The sequence below is a fragment of the Schistocerca serialis genome, chromosome 1 (assembly GCF_023864345.2).
Source record: "Schistocerca serialis cubense isolate TAMUIC-IGC-003099 chromosome 1, iqSchSeri2.2, whole genome shotgun sequence".
NCBI lineage: Eukaryota > Metazoa > Arthropoda > Insecta > Orthoptera > Acrididae > Schistocerca > Schistocerca serialis.
Genome location: NC_064638.1, coordinates 922,403,155 through 922,420,765, shown reverse-complemented (window position 1 = coordinate 922,420,765; position 17,611 = coordinate 922,403,155). Strand labels below are relative to the sequence as shown.

General features: G+C 44.7%; 1 protein-coding gene across 1 annotated transcript in view; it reads right to left on the bottom strand.

Moving 5' to 3' along the window:
* LOC126412396 (uncharacterized) overlaps positions 1–17,611 on the bottom strand; it is an 833,005-nt gene that overhangs the window by 335,309 nt on the left and 480,085 nt on the right. The window lies entirely within an intron of this gene.

Here is a 17,611-nt window from a genome sequence, read left to right as displayed (position 1 = left end):
GCTAACTCCATTCGGCGATGGTATGCGCAGTGTAAAGCTTCTGGATGCCTCTGTAAGGGGAAATCAACGGGTCGGCCTGCAGTGAGCGAAAAACGGTTGAACGCGTGCGGGCAAGTTTCACGCGTAGCCCGCGGAAGTCGACGAATAAAGCAAGCAGGGAGCTAAACGTACCACAGCCGACGGTTTGGAAAATCTTACGGAAAGGGCTAAAGCAGAAGCCTTACCGTTTACAATTGCTACAAGCCCTGACACCCGATGACAAAGTCAGACACTTTGAATTTTCGGCGCGGTTGCAACAGCTCATGTAAGAGGATGCGTTCAGTGCGAAACTTGTTTTCAGTGATGAAGCAACATTTTTTCTTAATGGTGAAGTGAACAGACACAATGTGCGAATCTGGGCGGTAGAGAATCCTCACGCATTCGTGCAGCAGATTCGCAATTCACCAAAAGTTGACGTGTTTTGTGCAATCTCACGGTTTAAAGTTTTTCTTCTGCGAAAAAAACGTTACAGGACACGTGTATCTGGACATGCTGGAAAATTGGCTCATGCCACATCTGGAGACCGACAGCGCCGACTTCATCTTTCAACAGGATGGTGCTCCACCGCACTTCCATCATGATGTTCGGCATTTCTTAAACAGGAGATTGGAAAACCGATGGATCGGTCGTGGTGGAGATCATGACCAGCAATTCATGTCATGGCCTCCACGCTCTCCCGACTTAACCCCATGCGATTTCTTTCTGTGGGGTTATGTGAAAGATTCAGTGTTTAAACCTCCTCTACCAAGAAACGTGCCAGAACTGCGAGCTCGCTTCAACGATGCTTTCGAACTCATTGATGGAGACATGCTGCGCCGAGTGTGGGAGGAACTTGATTATCGGCTTGATGTCTACCGAATCACTAAAGGGGCACATATCGAACATTTGTGAATGCCTAAAAAAACTTTTTGAGTTTTTGTATGTGTGTGCAAAGCATTGTGAAAATATCCCAAATAATAAAGTTATTGTAGAGCTGTGAAATCGCTTCAATCATTTGTAATAACCCTGTACATATTAGATGTACAGTGCAGTCTCTAGACTCATGGTTGACCGCATACGGAGGTTTCGATCAGGCCGTGAACCGTGCTCTAATAGCGTAATAGTAAGGCGGCCGCTCGCATTAAGTGGGAAATCCTGGCTCGAGTCCGGTCCAGCGCAAATTTTCGTTGTCGTCATTCCATTCCACAGCTGATGTCTGTCCATATTTGGAACTATTTTTGATTTGTTTTACTTCGTTCATCATAATCGGCGTTTCTGGAAAGCTTGCAGCTGTGTCATTCGTCTTTTAAATAAAGAAAAACTGCACCACTAACTGGTACAGCTTTTCTTTATTCAAGTCATTTGAGGTTTTCATTCGAATCAGCCTAGTGGCACCAGCCATAAAGAGGCGAAAATTTCTGCAGGCGACTGTTGCCTTCTGGTGGACACTGCCGTCCGCTGGTTACCCTGCGAGGTAACAATGCCTGTCCTTAGAGGCGTACCAGCCTTGGCGTCACGGCCAAAGGGAAACCAGTAACTAGCGTGACGACGTCACCAGGCGTGCAGTGAACGTTGTGTAACGGCGGCGGAGCAGTTTTCTCGTCAGTTGTTGACGATCACGCAGCTTCCGAAATGAGAAAATATTGGCGGTGATATAGGAAAACAGTAATGAAGGCAAAGGGCAAGATTCCCTACATCACCATATTTCACTATTGCCAGCCGTTGAATGAACATACAAGGTACATACAGCGCAGATTATAGCTCACTTACTATCCATGTACATCGGTTCCAGCACATGCTTCTCTTCTTTCTTCATAGTTTCCAATCAACTATTCGTATCGCTTATAGCAATAAGTGATAGCAAACTGTTACTACTACCACTGTGCAGAGTCGAGACATGGAATAGCGAGCTGGAGTTGCAGAATGCTGGTTACTTCGGTTACGTCGACAGCATATGAGCGTTGCAGTCTAGGAATGAAATCTGAGAGCAATAATTCCTGACAGATAGTGCACTGTAAGCTTAAGTTGCAAGTCAGATTAACGATAAAAAATGGCTTGTTTTTTGCCTGCTGCCTGTCTTACGAAGCTAGAATGCAAACGGGGCATATGAAAGTTTAAGCGATCTAATTGAAAGAGAAAGTGTGCAAGAGGATAACTGGTGGCGCAGGAAACCTGACCATAGTGATACTAAGGTCTGGAAATGCTGACCATAGTGGTACGGGAATATGTTATGGCCCAACAAAGAATATTTTTAAACTCCCTAATTTGAATGAAATGCTTTACATTGAGCTTCTTGTCACCTTTCACATTTATTATTACAAACGAAATACTGGCTTGGATGGGAATAAATGGGACAAAGGGAAATATCCTGGCAATCGCCTGAAATGATTTAGTGACACTGCAAAAATGTAAGTGAGAATCGCCGAACAAGTGTTTGAACTTCGTTGTTCCGGAATAAGAGTTCATTACCTCGAGAAATGAGCCACCTCGTTTGGATATGATAATAACAGGTGACCTCGTTTATTTATTACAGTCTCTGACACGCTTAAAGACTCTGAGTCTACGTATATCGACCATTCCATGTCACCGTTGACAAGGACAGAATATTCCGGACTATAATCTTTACCCGTTCCTGCCTTTCAAATTAGATATGCTCGAATAATTAATAGTATCAAAGGCGCAACAACGTGAGTTGGGGGAACATCATAATCTATTTCACAAAACAGCAGCACGACATATAAAGGGCAGTCTTCAAAAATTATCACCATAACTGTCAATGCATTTATTTCCTTGCCTACTGAACAATGATTGTACCCAGGGCAAATCGATGACCATGAACGTCTTTCTGCATGGCTCTAAAAGTATGGAAAGCGCACGTATAGAGATCGGGACGGTAAGGAGTTTGTATAACGGCTTACCAGCGAAACTTCTGCAGCGTAGTCAAAATGACCTTTGCACAAGTGTAGAAAAATAGTGTTTTCCGATGGTGCTTCACTCCTACAACTGTCGAATCCGTATCTCTTCGCTTGTATGCCAGGTCTGTTGCAGAAGTCCTTTAATTGTGATACTGAAGAACGAAGAATAGCTTCTACATAGCTTTAATATACAGGGTGAGTCAGGAGAAAAGGTACATGTTGTGAGGGATGATAGTATTACTGATTCTGAACAAAAAACGTCGTACGAACGTATGTTTATTCTTAACAGTTTCCGAGGAAACTAATGAAAACAGTGGTGAACAAGATAAATGCGGGTGGGAGTAAAGGAAACATTGTGATCTAATGTTTTGTTTAATTGTGTGCGTGTGCTCTCCAAAGATGTTCAGAAAATCCACCGTCAAATGCAATGCGTTTTGCAGCTCTTGTGAACATCTGCTGTGTTGCTGATCTGAGCTCATTCGTACTGTCCTTTACTTGAGCGCACTCATGTAAAATACAAGCAGGCAGTTCCTCCTCTGCGTCCACTCTGCGCATTGAAATGAAATGGTCAGCAATGACTTCACTACCTAGCCTAAAGTCTCTCTGGTTGTAAACGCATGTGAGTGCTGATGAAGAAGGACATGCGACTGACGCCCGTGATTTTCAAACAGCTGTATGTCGGACACGGTTAAGAAAACGGTGTATGTCCATTTGATTCTTCACAACGACCTAACTCTCATCCCTCAAAGTATGTACATTTCCTTCTCACTCGCTCCGTATTATACAGCACTTGGATGTTCAAATGGTTCAAATGGCTCTGAGCACTATGGGACTTAACTTCTAAGGTCATCACTCCCCTAGAACTTAGAACTATTTAAACCTAACTAACCTAAGGACATCACACACATCCATGCCCGAGGCAGGATTCGAACCTGCGAGCGTAGCGGTTGCGCGGCTCCAAACTGTAGCGCCTAGAACCGCTCGGACACTCCGGCCGGCCCGCACTTGGATGTGTAGACCTACAAATGTTTACAAAAGCTGCACAGAAGACAACCTAATGTGTAATCACAACAAAAACAGTAGAAAATGCAGGAAACTGCTTAAGATGGTTTCTAGAGCGCGTACCTTCAGGTGATTCTAAAATCAGTGACAGCATACACTGACCGCGAGACGTCATGTGCTCCTACGAACACTATCCTCAAAGTGCATCACTCTCCCCTGATATTCGCCTTTGCATTCATCTGAACCACTTTCTGTTCATGTATATCAGATTCAAAACAAAGCTAGCTGAACCTGGCAGAGGACCATTATGAAACTGCAGCTACTAACCTGCAGCGTTTGAACAGGTAAAGTAAACGGTAGTCCGTATTTCTTCTTTATCACTGTACACTTCCAGCCACCTGTGAATCACAGTGCGTCATAACACGCGCTAATGCGAGCCGGTGAGGCCAACGCATCCAGCAGCCTCGAGACCATTACACACACACACACACACACACACACACACACTCTTCAGAGAAGCAGCGTTACGCAAGGACTTTTTTCCCTGGCAATGTAATTAGAGCACAGCACGACAACAAAAACACAAACAAACGCTGTGACGACGCTTCTGCGACGTTCTTGCATGCTCCTTGTTACGAAAGAGGAGGCAGAGGAAGTAGCTCAATAGAGAGGAAGAGGAGGAAGTCAGGCTGGCGGATGCGTGGAAAACTCCAAACAGGAAGGAGCCGCGCTGCGCGGTTAGATTACTGGAGACACGCAGCCAATAGGGAGTTTCTACGCTTGCGTTTTCCAGGAGCCACGTAAACCAGCCGGTAAGTTGCCCCTCATCTCGTCTGCTTATCATCTCTGCATGTCACGTGTGTTTGCAAATCTTGCAGTAAAACGTATTTTCGGAACTTCCAGACCATGATATTGGAGCGATGAGCAGCTCCATAAACAGACGGGCCAGGGGGCACTGCTGCGCGCTAGCTACGCTGCTTCTCTTCGACCTATGGAACAGCGCCATCATTCCTGACAAGTGGACGTGCGTCTTTGTTTTTTTTTATGGCTTTACGGCTAATCCAATGAAGTGCGAAAGGTGAAGGAACACGAGAGGGAGCCCTTGCCACCTTCTGTTCTGGGGTACAGACTCCTCATTCATTACAGATTTCTCGAGCATTTTCAAACAATGATTATCTGTGATGCTACTAGTACTACATTTGGCAATGCAGAGTGCACCGGGGAACTCCATGACTTTAGAAAGCACCACATAACATGCGTTAGTATGTTATCACTCTGTTTACGAATAAGTAAGCAGTTTCGTTGGCACTGTGCCAGTACCACGGATATTGTACACAGAGTACGCGAAAGAACTTGCCCCCCTTCTAACAGCCGTGTACCGCAAGTCTCTAGAGGAACGGAGGGTTCCAAATGATTGGAAAAGAGCACAGATAGTCCCAGTCTTCAAGAAGGGTCGTCGAGCAGATGCGCAAAACTATAGACCTATATCTCTGACGTCGATCTGTTGTAGAATTTTAGAACATGTTTTTTGCTCGAGTATCATGTCGTTTTTGGAAACCCAGAATCTACTATGTAGGAATAAACATGGATTCCGGAAACAGCGATCGTGTGAGACCCAACTCGCTTTATTTGTTCATGAGACCCAGAAAATATTAGATACAGGCTCCCAGGTAGATGCTATTTTTCTTGACTTCCGGAAGGCGTTCGATACAGTTCCGCACTGTCGCCTGGTAAACAAAGTAAGAGCCTACGGAATATCAGACCAGCTGTGTGGCTGGATTGAAGAGTTTTTAGCAAACAGAACACAGCATGTTGTTATCAATGGAGAGACGTCAACAGACGTTAAAGTAACCTCTGGCGTGCCACAGGGGAGTGTTATGGGACCATTGCTTTTCACAATATATATAAATGACCTAGTAGATAGTGTCGGAAGTTCGATGCGGCTTTTCGCGGATGATGCTGTAGTATACAGAGAAGTTGCAGCATTAGAAAATTGTAGCGAAATGCAGGAAGATCTGCAGCGAATAGGCACTTGGTGCAGGGAGTGGCAACTGACCCTTAACATAGACAAATGTAATGTATTGCGAATACATAGAAAGAAGGATCCTTTATTGTATGATTATATGATAGCGGAACAAACACTGGTAGCAGTTACTTCTGTAAAATATCTGGGAGTATGCGTGCGGAACGATTTGAAGTGGAATGATCATATACAATTAATGGTTGGTAAGGTGGGTACCAGGTTGAGATTCATTGGGAGAGTGCTTAGAAAATGTAGTCCATCAACAAAGGAGGTGGCTTACAAAACACTCGTTCGACCTGTACTTGAGTATTGCTCATCAGTGTGGGATCCGTACCAGATCGGTCTGACGGAGGAGATAGAGAAGATCCAAAGAAGAGCGGCGCGTTTCGTCACAGGGTTATTTGGTAACTGTGATAGCGTTACGGAGATGTTTAATAAACTCAAGTGGCAGACTCTGCAAGAGAGGCGCTCTGCATCGCGGTGTAGCTTGCTCGCCAGGTTTCGAGAGGGTGCGTTTCTGGATGAGGTATCGAATATATTGCTTCCCCCTACTTATACCTCCCGAGGAGAACACGGATGTAAAATTAGAGTGGTTAGAGCGCGCACGGAGGCTTTCAGACAGTCGTTCTTCCCGCGAACCATACGCGACTGGAACAGGAAAGGGAGGTAATGACAGTGGCACGTAAAGTGCCCTCCGCCACACACCGTTGGGTGGCTTGCGGAGTATAAATGTAGATGTAGATGTAGATATTCAGCAGCTGGCCCTGTGGCCGAGCGGTTCTAGGCGCTTCAGTCCGGAACCGCGCTGCTGCTACGGTCGCAGGTTCGAATCCTGCCTCGGGCATGGATGTGTGTGATGTGCTTAGGTTAGTTAGGTTTAAGTAGTTCTAAGTTCTAGGGGACTGATGACCTCATATGCTCAGAGCCAGATTCTGCTCTGGCGTCAAAAGCATCAAGACTGATCTTCAGGGATGAGACACAACGCAGAGCCCGTGGTTAGCGAAAGTGGCCATGATCCAAGCCGAATCCACCCCCTGAACAGCGCGGCACTTGACAATATCGTGTAGACAACTGTCCAGAGCGCTACTGAGTATCTAAACTGCCATCTGCAATTGTTTAACAATTTCTTGTCTTATTTTTCCTTAGTCACTTTATCTATATTTGCGATCTGCCTTGTGTACTCCTGACACGATAACTGAGTATAAATAACAAACGACATACGAATGTTTGGATGGTTCTTGTGTAAGCTACGCGGCCGATTTCCTCTGTCAGCAGCTGCAGAACCGTCTCTGGTAGACTGTTGCGGAAACCAGGAGTATTGCACGTTGTATGTCTGTATCTAGAAGCTGTTTTCCATCAGTTGTTTGTTTCCCGCATGTCACTTGTTGTATAATGACTGACGTGCGAGTTCTGTTACGTCATTTGGGAAACGCGGACAGAAATCGCCGAGACGTTTCTAAGGGGAGGAACGGAAGGAACTTTGTAGGGAATACTCAAACTGCTACGTCCTCATTGCATCGAAGCAGAGTATCCGGAAGCGGCTCTTCCACGTGGAAGTTCCAGAAGTCTTCCTGAGGCAGGGTACACAGTTTGCGAGGAAGCGTCTGCGAGAACAGATGCACTTCCGCCACAGTTGGAGGGAATAAAGGTGAGCGCTCGTGAACACGTTCTGAGCAGCTCTTTCGTGTTAATAAACGGCAATAACAAAATTATTTCTGTTCTCGTGTCCAGAAAATTGTTCTGTTTATTCATGTTAACAGTTCAATAGCCGACTGGCTGTCAGCTTACAAGATATTACATTATCAATGCACTAAGCACAAGGAAAGTATTAGCCGAATGCGTCAGAAACTTCTCTGATAAAAAAGGAGGAAGAAAAGAAACCAGCAAAAGCGCTTAACTGGAAAGTGATCTGTTGCGTAAAGTAGGCCTAATGAGGCAAAGTGAAGCGTTGGAGGGCACAACAAAAACGTGTTAAATCTCCTATATTCTCACAAGTTCTTTCCTTGATGAAGAAGTATCTAGAAAAGTTTCCTTGTTCTGTTTATTCGATCTTTAGTAAACTTGCAGCTGTTCAGTTCCACATGATGTCACACTCAACAGCCTTTAGAAGGCTTCATCGGAAGCTTGTGGCGAAGACACTGGCGAAACGAAAAGCTTTACGCAGAAAACAGTTACTGCGTTGTAACTTTTAAAAACAACCGGTTGCACTCGGTCACGGATTACCACAAAGTACGGCACTCACCGATAAATGTAAGCTTAGGAACTTTTCCAGAAGTAAATTTGGCAAACTAACGGAATGATTGCTGAAGACGGGAATCCCTTGATTCTGACCGGATGTATACCTCAATTGCTGCCCGAAACAACGGTGGACCATGGATTGTTCAGCTGTCCTGACACAGTTCGTGCACAGCTTGAAGATGGCACATTGCGTCCAGCATTCTCAGCAAAGGCAACAGTAACCTCTTCAACAATTTGTGGCGCAATTGACTGTCGACCTTTCCCTTGAGCAATTCCCAAATCGCCAGTTAATTTGAACTTTCGAATCTTGTTCTTCAACCCCGGTGCGGAAAGAGGACCTCTCCTTAATCCGTTAATGAGTCGATGCGAGCGAAGAACAGCAACACTATTGCTGCTGTTTTGATAAAACAGCCTTAACGAGTAAAGTCCTGCTCACCTTATCCAAACTCATGTTGACTGTCTGCAACTGTAATGCACACTTGTGTGCATGTCGCCCTACTAGCGCTGCCCCATAACGCCAAGTCGCGAGACTTAACATTAGCAATGCAATTCCTGCAGCGCTCAGCCCGAAGACCGTTCCTATAATGTTGGGTACTCATACGGTAAATAGTTTTCCTTCTACACTGGCTAAAGTAGCGAAGTATTAATTATAACAATGCTGTATATAAGCACGACTCGCTGTTTGAGAGTGAATTTTTGCGTTGAATAATTAGTCTCAGACAAAATTACAGTTAATTCCAATCTCCCGGTACCGACCAAGATCTTCAGAACATTATTATTATTATTATTATTATTGTTAGAAGGTAAATGCTGAAACAAAACAAAAAACCGTCCGTAATACCGCCAATCGTCAATCCTTTTGCCCCCCCGTCTCTGGGATTTGGCTGAAAGAACAATAGATTGCATTGCTGTCTTGGATGAGGAATGAAACATGCATTATAAAGAAAAAATTCTATCCTACATATTTCTATTGAGGAACTTCGTTTCCTCATCGCCATAGAGAATGGGGTCGGGGGGGGGGGGGGGGGGGAGGAGGAGCGGGTGAGGAGAGGGAGAGAGAAACCTCTCTCTCCTGTAGAAGAGCCTAGGGCGTCCTACTGTGTAGTTCTACGCATGTGAACCAAGAGGATACAGTCTCTGCGATTCTACACGGGCGAAGTAACTAGCTGTGATACTTAATGAAAATGATCGTATATAGCCTTCTTAAACCAAGTAATGCAGCAGTGCTTGTGTCTTCTCGTGAAAGTCGGAAAATAACCGTGGATATCGAAAGGAAGAGGCAGAGATAATTAACTGTAGCAATTATATGATGACCCGTCAAGTAAGGTCGCGGTTTAAATCAGAAAAAAAGCTTTCTCAGTCCATTGGCTTTAAACAGCTGATAGAGAGGGTAAAGCACTGGACTGCAAAATGAAATTAAGAGAATGCTTACAGGAGTAAATGTGAAATGGTCCACGCAGAGTTCACAACAGATCGTTTTGTGCAAAATGAGGGATATCTAGGAGCGCTAGCGGAGTAAGACGGCAGAGAAGAACAGATAGAGCACCTTCTGTTTCATAGTTCATGTTGTCGCGAGTCATGTAGTGTATCTGCAAACTAAATTGACACTCGGCGCGGTGGCTGCTGGGAGCGACCGTAAAGGCATTTCCCATATACAGCCGCTCCCATCAGACACCGCACTGGGCATTGACTTTGTTTGCGCGTATAATACTGAAGAGTAACTGCTCACAAGGGGACCACACGAACTTCACCTCACCCATTTGCTTTATACTGACAGTGGCCGGCCGGGTGGCAGTGATTTGAGTCATTATGAAAACCAGGTATCACAGAAACGTAAATTTCTTACATTTGTGTCGGCCGTTGTGGCCAAGCGGTTCTAGGTGCTACAGTCTGGAACCGCGTGACCGCTACGGTCGCCGGTTCGAATCCTGCCTCGGGCATGGGTGTGTGTGATGTCCTTAGGTTGGTTAGGTTTAAGTAGATCCAAGTTCTATGTGTCTGATGAACTCGGTAGTTAAGTCCCATAGTGCTCAGAGCCATTTGAACCATTTTATACTGACAGTGTATGTGGGGCACGACTAGGACATTGTTGTTGTTGTGGACTTCAGTCCTGAGACTGGTTTGATGCAGCTCTCCATGCTACTCTACCCCGTGCAAGCTGCTTCATCTCCCAGTACGTACTGCAATCTACATCATTCTGCATCTGTTTAGTGTATTCATCTCTTGGTCTCCCTCTACGATTTTTACCCTCCACGCTGCCCTCCAGTACCAAATTGGTGATCCCTTGATGCCTCAGACAATGTCCTACCAACCGATCCCTTCTCCTAGTCAAGTTGTGCCACAAACTCCTCTTCTCCCCAATTCTATTCAATACCTCCTCATTAGTTATATGATCTACCCATCTAATCTTCAGCATTCTTCTGTAGCACCACATTTCGAAAGCTTCTATTCTCTTCTTGTCCAAACTATTTATCGTCCATGTTTCACTTCCATACATGGCTACACTCCATACAAATACTTTCAGAAACGACTTCCTGACACTTAACTCTATACTCGATGTTAACAAATTTCTCTTCTTCAGAAATGCTTTCCTTGCCATTGCCAGTCTACATTTTATATCCTCTCTACTTCGACCATCATCAGTTATTTTGCTCCCCAAATAGCAAAACTCCTTTACTACTTTAAGTGTCTCATTTCCTAATCTAATTCCCTCAGCATCACCCGTCTTAATTCGACTACATTCCATTATCCTCGTTTTGCTTTTGTTGATGTTCATCTTATATCCTCCCTTCAAGACACTATCCATTCCGTTCAACTGCTTTTCCAAGTCCTTTGCTGTCTCTGACAGAATTACAATGTCATCGGCGAACATCAAAGTTTTTATTTCTTCTCCATGGATTTTAATACCTACTCCGAATTTTTCTTTTGTTTCTTTCACTGCTTGCTCAATATACAGATTAAATAACATCAGGGAGAGGCTACAACCCTGTCTGACTCCCTTCCCAACCACTGCTTCCCTTTCATGTCCCTCGACTCTTATAACTGCCATCTGGTTTCTGTACAAATTGTAAATAGCCTTTCGCTCCCTGTAAACAGGAAAACTCAACTCACAACCGTTTTCGAGAAAATTTTAGCGGTGGTTATAAACTTTGTCAGGTCACTAGTATATAAGGTCTTCGCAGGAGTGCTGTCTCTGGATCGAATCTCACCATTGGTACCTTTTTCTCTACGTAATTCTAACAACAGATTTATTGCGATTGTGAAAATTGTCGGTATTTAATGATTCTTCTATTATTTTCCTAATCTTTATTCTGAAGGAAGAAGAAAGGGGCAGGATGATAGGACTTGTATTAAAACAGCAGGGGTAACTTCCATGCCGTAATAACCGTGGACAGGGGGTGTGAGTGCTACTCTGAGACGAAGAGGTTGAACACAGGAGAGGAAGGTTTTAGGATCGCATAAGACCAGTCAGGAGAGCGATGAAAAAAAGAAAAGAAATACATAAATGGCACAAAGATAGGAGCTAAAGAGACGAGCTCATGTTCCACATCCAGCTACAGAGGATTTTTTAACGTGGCGCCTCCGCAGGCGGTTTGAACCAGACGGTTTCCGTGAAACGTAACGTAGACGGCATGTACTGCAGTCACCAAGTGTCAACAGTGGACGGAGAAGTCGGATTCCAGGCAAGTGGTGAGCTCACGTCCGTCGCTGGAACGACAGCACGGTTGCTCGCTTTCGCAAATCCGACGGAGGTGCAAAGTGGCACAGGCTGTCTCACTGGCTGCCTGATCACGTGAAGCGTTCGTGGCGTGCGCTGTGTGGCGCTTCCATTGCGACACGTTGCAGTCACCGGCGGAAACCACCACGTGTTACCGATTAGCTGTACGTGTCAGCTATCAACCGGAAGTCCGTTCAACTCCCTCGCCTGTTACCGAATTCTCAGTTTGGTGAGACGCAAAATACATCCAATAGATATGTATGTAGGTTCTAGAATGATGCTAAACTCAAAATAACGAACTATCCACAATTCAAATACGGTACACTTTGTAAATGTCGGACGTGGACCATGACCCTGTAGTCCTTATTCTTATATTTTACCAAGTCGTAATCTAGACAGAAACTGTCTCAAGTTTTGTATATCAACAAGCATTTTGATTCTCCGAAACTGAGCAGCTGCCCCTTACAAGGAGCCAGTTGCATTTGGAAGAAGGTTTGTGCTGTGCAAAACGGTAAACGAGGAGTTCCTCGACAGCAGGCGCGAGCTGATTCGTCAGCGCCATCTGTGCAGCGTACTGCAAACTACCTGCGCCAAGCACCGCGTAACAGGTGCTTCTGGCGATGGGCGCTAGGGGCAGCACTAGAGATACTGCGAGCACGCAAGTGGCACAAACACGTGTCTGGTCTAACCTGCCCGCGAAATTCGTTTCGCGCGCCAAGTTCTGAATCATTTCCAGTACAGCAACACAGCGCCCATACCGATTATGCGGAATTCGCTGACCGTGTTGAAACGACATTATTTTGTCAGGAATACCTCCGACTTTTATTCAGTGAGACTAGGAGACGTGACTTTTTCAAAACTATTTTCTGTGTCTTTACTGTCATGTCATTTACCATAATTCAATGTTTCTCGTCCTTCCTTGCCTACAGCAAGTTTTAAGTTGTTAGTTCGCATGAAGTCTCGTTTCTTTCTCTCTCTCTGTCTCTTACTGTCACATACAGTTATACATAACAACAACAAAACATTTTCTTATATTGCAAAAAACGGTTCAAATGGTTCTGAAAACTATGGGACTTAACTTCTGAGGTCATCAGTCGCCTAGAACTTAGAACTACTTAAACCTAACTAACCTAAGGACATCACACACATCCATGCCCGAGGCAGGATTCGAACCTGCGACCGTAGCGGTCGTGCGGTTCCAGACTGTAGCGCCTAGAACCTCTCGGCCACCCCGGCCGGCTCTTATATTGCATACTGGCGAGTAAACGACCCAACTGAATTTGTCTTTGACATTCCCAAATTCGACTTTCCATCTGACTACGGGGATATCTAGGACTTGGTTTGAAATTTCGCAGCGACTACTAGAATGTGTAATGTTGTAAAGACTTGAAACTCGCTGAATTATAAAACCGACGTGAAAAGGACCCAGTATTTCGCAAGGAATCTCAGTTGACTTATCATTATCCTCTACCAAAACGTCAACTGTCTGCTTCATATGCGTATAGGCGTGTAACTTTAAAAGCGGAAGTAACAAAAGGAGGATTTCACTGGATTCGTTATGTAATTAAATGGAGACGATGTGTACGTTACTACGATTTTCAGTAAAATGTCGTTGTTGCTGCTAAGGTTTCCTATTTCATGTTAAGACTTTTCTTCCTGTAAATATCAGTATTGTGCCCCAATTTCAACTGTTTGGTTTCGATCACAGTGAGAGCAGAAAGTAGTTTCGCGTCAGTGTTGTTATTGCCACTAACCGCCCCGATAAACGGGCACATTAGCACGCTGCTTCCGGGATTTGGGCTAGCGCTCCCGCACCAGATTAAATCCGCCTAGTGGACTAAGACGGGGGTCGGTGTGCTGGTCGGACTGGATGTGGTTTTTAGGCAGTTTCCCACATCCATCTAGGCGAATACTGGGCTGGTACCCAAGTCCCACCTCAGCTACACGACTGACAAACATTTCGAAAACGTTGTAGCACATTCACAGGGGGGTAACACTAGGCGCAGACAGATGGCTTACACAGTTCCGTCGTCCCAAAGGGGTGGGGAATGCAGCGACTTGAAGGGCACCCAGCCTCCCCCTATCACTAAGATTGCCAAATCCAGGTTAACATGCTCACCCCGCGAACATATGTAATAAAGGCCAGCAAAAAGAAGAAAAAGTGGCTGTTGGCTCTGAAAGAGAAGGAAGAGGATGAAACCCATGCTGGCGAATCCTCCGTATTACTACTAACGAGGTAAGAGGGCAGGAAGGGAGGGGGGAGGGGGAGAGTTGAACAATCCCTTCCGACGATGCATTTGCTTCAGTCATAATACCCTCATAGAAACAATACACACAATAATGTTTGAGCTGTACATTTTTCATGAAGGACAATGTACTTACAGCACAAATGTCACCGGAGAGGCTGTGTCGTGAAATCTGACAGCTAATAGTATGTGTTGTTTCGTAAGTAACGTCATTACTCAAACCAATATTTTGGTGACCAGCGAGATGATAGGGAAAGTAGTTTCGTCAGTCCTCTATGCAGCAGAGCGCTTTTCCCAACCAAGGAGATCCCAATAAGAGTCCTCAAGTTACAAGAAAGGAAATTCCTGTGAAAGGTAACGGACCAAGGCTCCTTCCACATAGGAGACGATGGTACGAACCTAATCGTGAACTCTACCAACAAGAAGAAAACCTCACCGAAGCCATCAGAATAGAGGAGGAGGAGATTAGTGTTTAACGTCCCGTCGACAACGAGGTCATTAGAGGCGGTGCCATCAGAATAAGACTAGCTTACTATAGCCACATGTACAGAATGGGCCCCTATTGGCAGGCCTGTAAGATCTTCAAAGTAGCCAACAAGGGTAAAGGCACTGGATCCTTGCGCATAAAGCAAGCAGAGAAAGACCTTGCAGAACTTAGGCAAGGCTTGATAAATAACAGGCGTGATGGCCATCTGGCTATTGAAACCAGACTCTTTCTAACGTCCCTTACGAAGCTATTCACAATGAGACCAAGCAATGGCCCGAGGAATGCAAGACAGAATTCAGCAATAAATGAACGAATACTGGGCTACCAAAAACGCTCGTGGTACTAACAAGAAAACATCTACTGAACTTCACCAAGGACATCAGAAGTGTCAGGCGCCCACAGGTCAGCACGAACAGAATCATTGTGCTCCACAGATAGCCCAAAAGAAATTTAAAAAAGTGGCTGGCCTGTCATTAAAGACCAGAGTTTATGGCGTAGTTACAGGTATCTGTAACGAAGGTTCATGTTTGTGGCTTGCGGGAATCAGAACTTGCGTCATATTATGGAGATGTCGTGGGCGACCGTCAAACTTACTAAATATGTATTTGTTAGCCTACTTTCATTCGTGCTAGGCATTAAGAGAGATTCTTGTACTCGGGGCGAAGAAACACGGGAGAGGTTTCCAGTTTAGCAAGAGATGGGAAGGCTGAAGATGCCGGCAGCGTAAGGAGACAGATGGGCCATGCCTACATTGATAAAAAAAGAGCTTAAGCTAGAAAGACAGACGCACAGAGACCGCCATAATTGTGGCTTCCTTCTTATTGTACAGACTTGTAGAGGGGTACGCTCATTATAAAATGGTATGTGGGTGAAGTGCTAGATGTTTTGCACCAGATGAGGATATATGAGGAATGTATCCATGAAGACAGCATAAAATAGTTGTCATACTGATACGCTAAAGATGGGCACTGCAGCGGAACCATATGAAGTGCATAGGGAAACACCGTCTACATTTTGTATACAAGGAAAGACAACGTAGGGGGATTCTCATTCAGAAATCGCATTTGAAAGTAAGTGATCAAATGTTTGGGAGAAATTACGCAAAAGGTTTCTCATCCGAATTCTGATAGCCAAACGAAGAGTCAGAGATGGACAAATAAGGTATCAAATTGATGAGCTTGAAGTCTAGTTCTGCAAAGAAAGATTTATTTAACTGAAAATAATCATAGTAATTATGAAAACCTTAATTAGTGATTTCTGTCCTAATTGTCACAGCCAAACGACGATTGGTCAATGGACAACTGGGTTATCAAATTAAGTAGCGAAAGGTCTCGTTTAAAAAATGCTGGAAAGTAATAATGGTAATTAAGGACAGTGTAATTAGTGACTTCAGGGAAAATTTGAATATTTCGCGAACAGCTGCTGCTAGCTAAGTGAAAAAGTTCATTTCCTGTTCATAAACAGTTACAATGGAGTGATATTCAACTATAAGAAAATTTGAAAAGATCAGTCAAATGTTTTTTGAATGCTTTGTCTAAAAGTAATAAATAAAAATAAAATAAAAAAACCGGTCAAATGTTTTGTGAAAAGATTTGTCTAAAAGTATGCGATAAAACAGATTACAGAAACATTTGACGTGCCTTTGAATGATGCTCGATACCATTCACAACAAATGCTAAACAGAGAGCTTTGAATTCTCCATCGGGACCTCATTAGCTCGTATGATTTCGAGCAGCATTCAGAGGTACGTCAAATGTTTCTGCAATGTGTTTCATTTCTTACTGTTAGACAAATAACTTCACAAAGAATTTGAGCGTTTTTTTTCAAAATTTTGTTTCTAAGTCATTATTTGATATCATTTCTGGGTTTCCTCTTGTACTGGCCAGCATTGTAAATATGAGCAACACAATAGCTCTTCAATTCCCGACGCAAGGACTTGTAATACTATAGTTCCGCAGACTGCTTCTGAGTGTCTCTGCGACTATGGCTGATGAAATGCAGTCGCTGACGAGGAATCTTCCATTCTGAACTCGGGTCACCCGGGGGCCGCGTGGAGAGTGGCAACAGGCGTGAAACACAAATAGCGCGCCGTTCTTTTAAAATAGCGTGAAACCGGAGCTCACACCGTTTTCCTCGGAGCTTTCTCACGTGGCCCGTGTCTCCTAACCTCTTCTGCGTCTTGGGACACGGCTTGAAGCAGAACCAGGAGGTGGCTCGATGTCGTATAATCAGGGCGAGAGATCCTTCCCTTGTGTGAGTGATGTCTCGCAAGCTCACATTTGCTTCGTACCTTTATCTTTCCCGTAACCGTGCAAGAACTGCTCCTACGGCGAGCTCGGAGTAGAGAGGGCGCTACATAGCAACCTAAGAAAGAAAAAGAAGTCGAGAACTGATTACTGTTGTTACTCCGCCTCTATCGCTGTCTTAACAAGGACGGCGACGAAAGAAATGGATAGGTCATCAATGAACTCTGATTCATTGGAAACACTTGACCCCTCAGTCTTTAGTTTACCACACGGAGCGATATGCTTCTGAGCGCGAAAGACCAACCTCGATGCAACTTCAACTTTTTCCTGTGGACAAAAGCGTTGTCAACTTTGGAGGTCACATCAGCTGCCGAAAATCTTACAAGGGGAGGTCGTCAATCGGAACACTCCAGTTTCGCCCAAATTGCGTGTGTAGAAGGAGGTGGGTCTCCACATCCCTTGCCTTAAATTTTCGCCTGAGTGGGCGATAAAATGCTCTCGAAAGTTTTTCCGATTAGCACTATATACTTTATTCAGCACACTGGTCGTCAACGGCGTAGCGTAATGGTCAAGTGCATTATTTACGCAACAGGCCACCTGAGATCAATCCCAGGGGCTTCCTAATATTTTTTTCTGTTTTTTCTCATTGTTGTGTGGCCGAGCGGCTCTAGGCGCTACAGCCTGGAACCGCGCGACCGCTACGGTCGCAGGTTCGAAT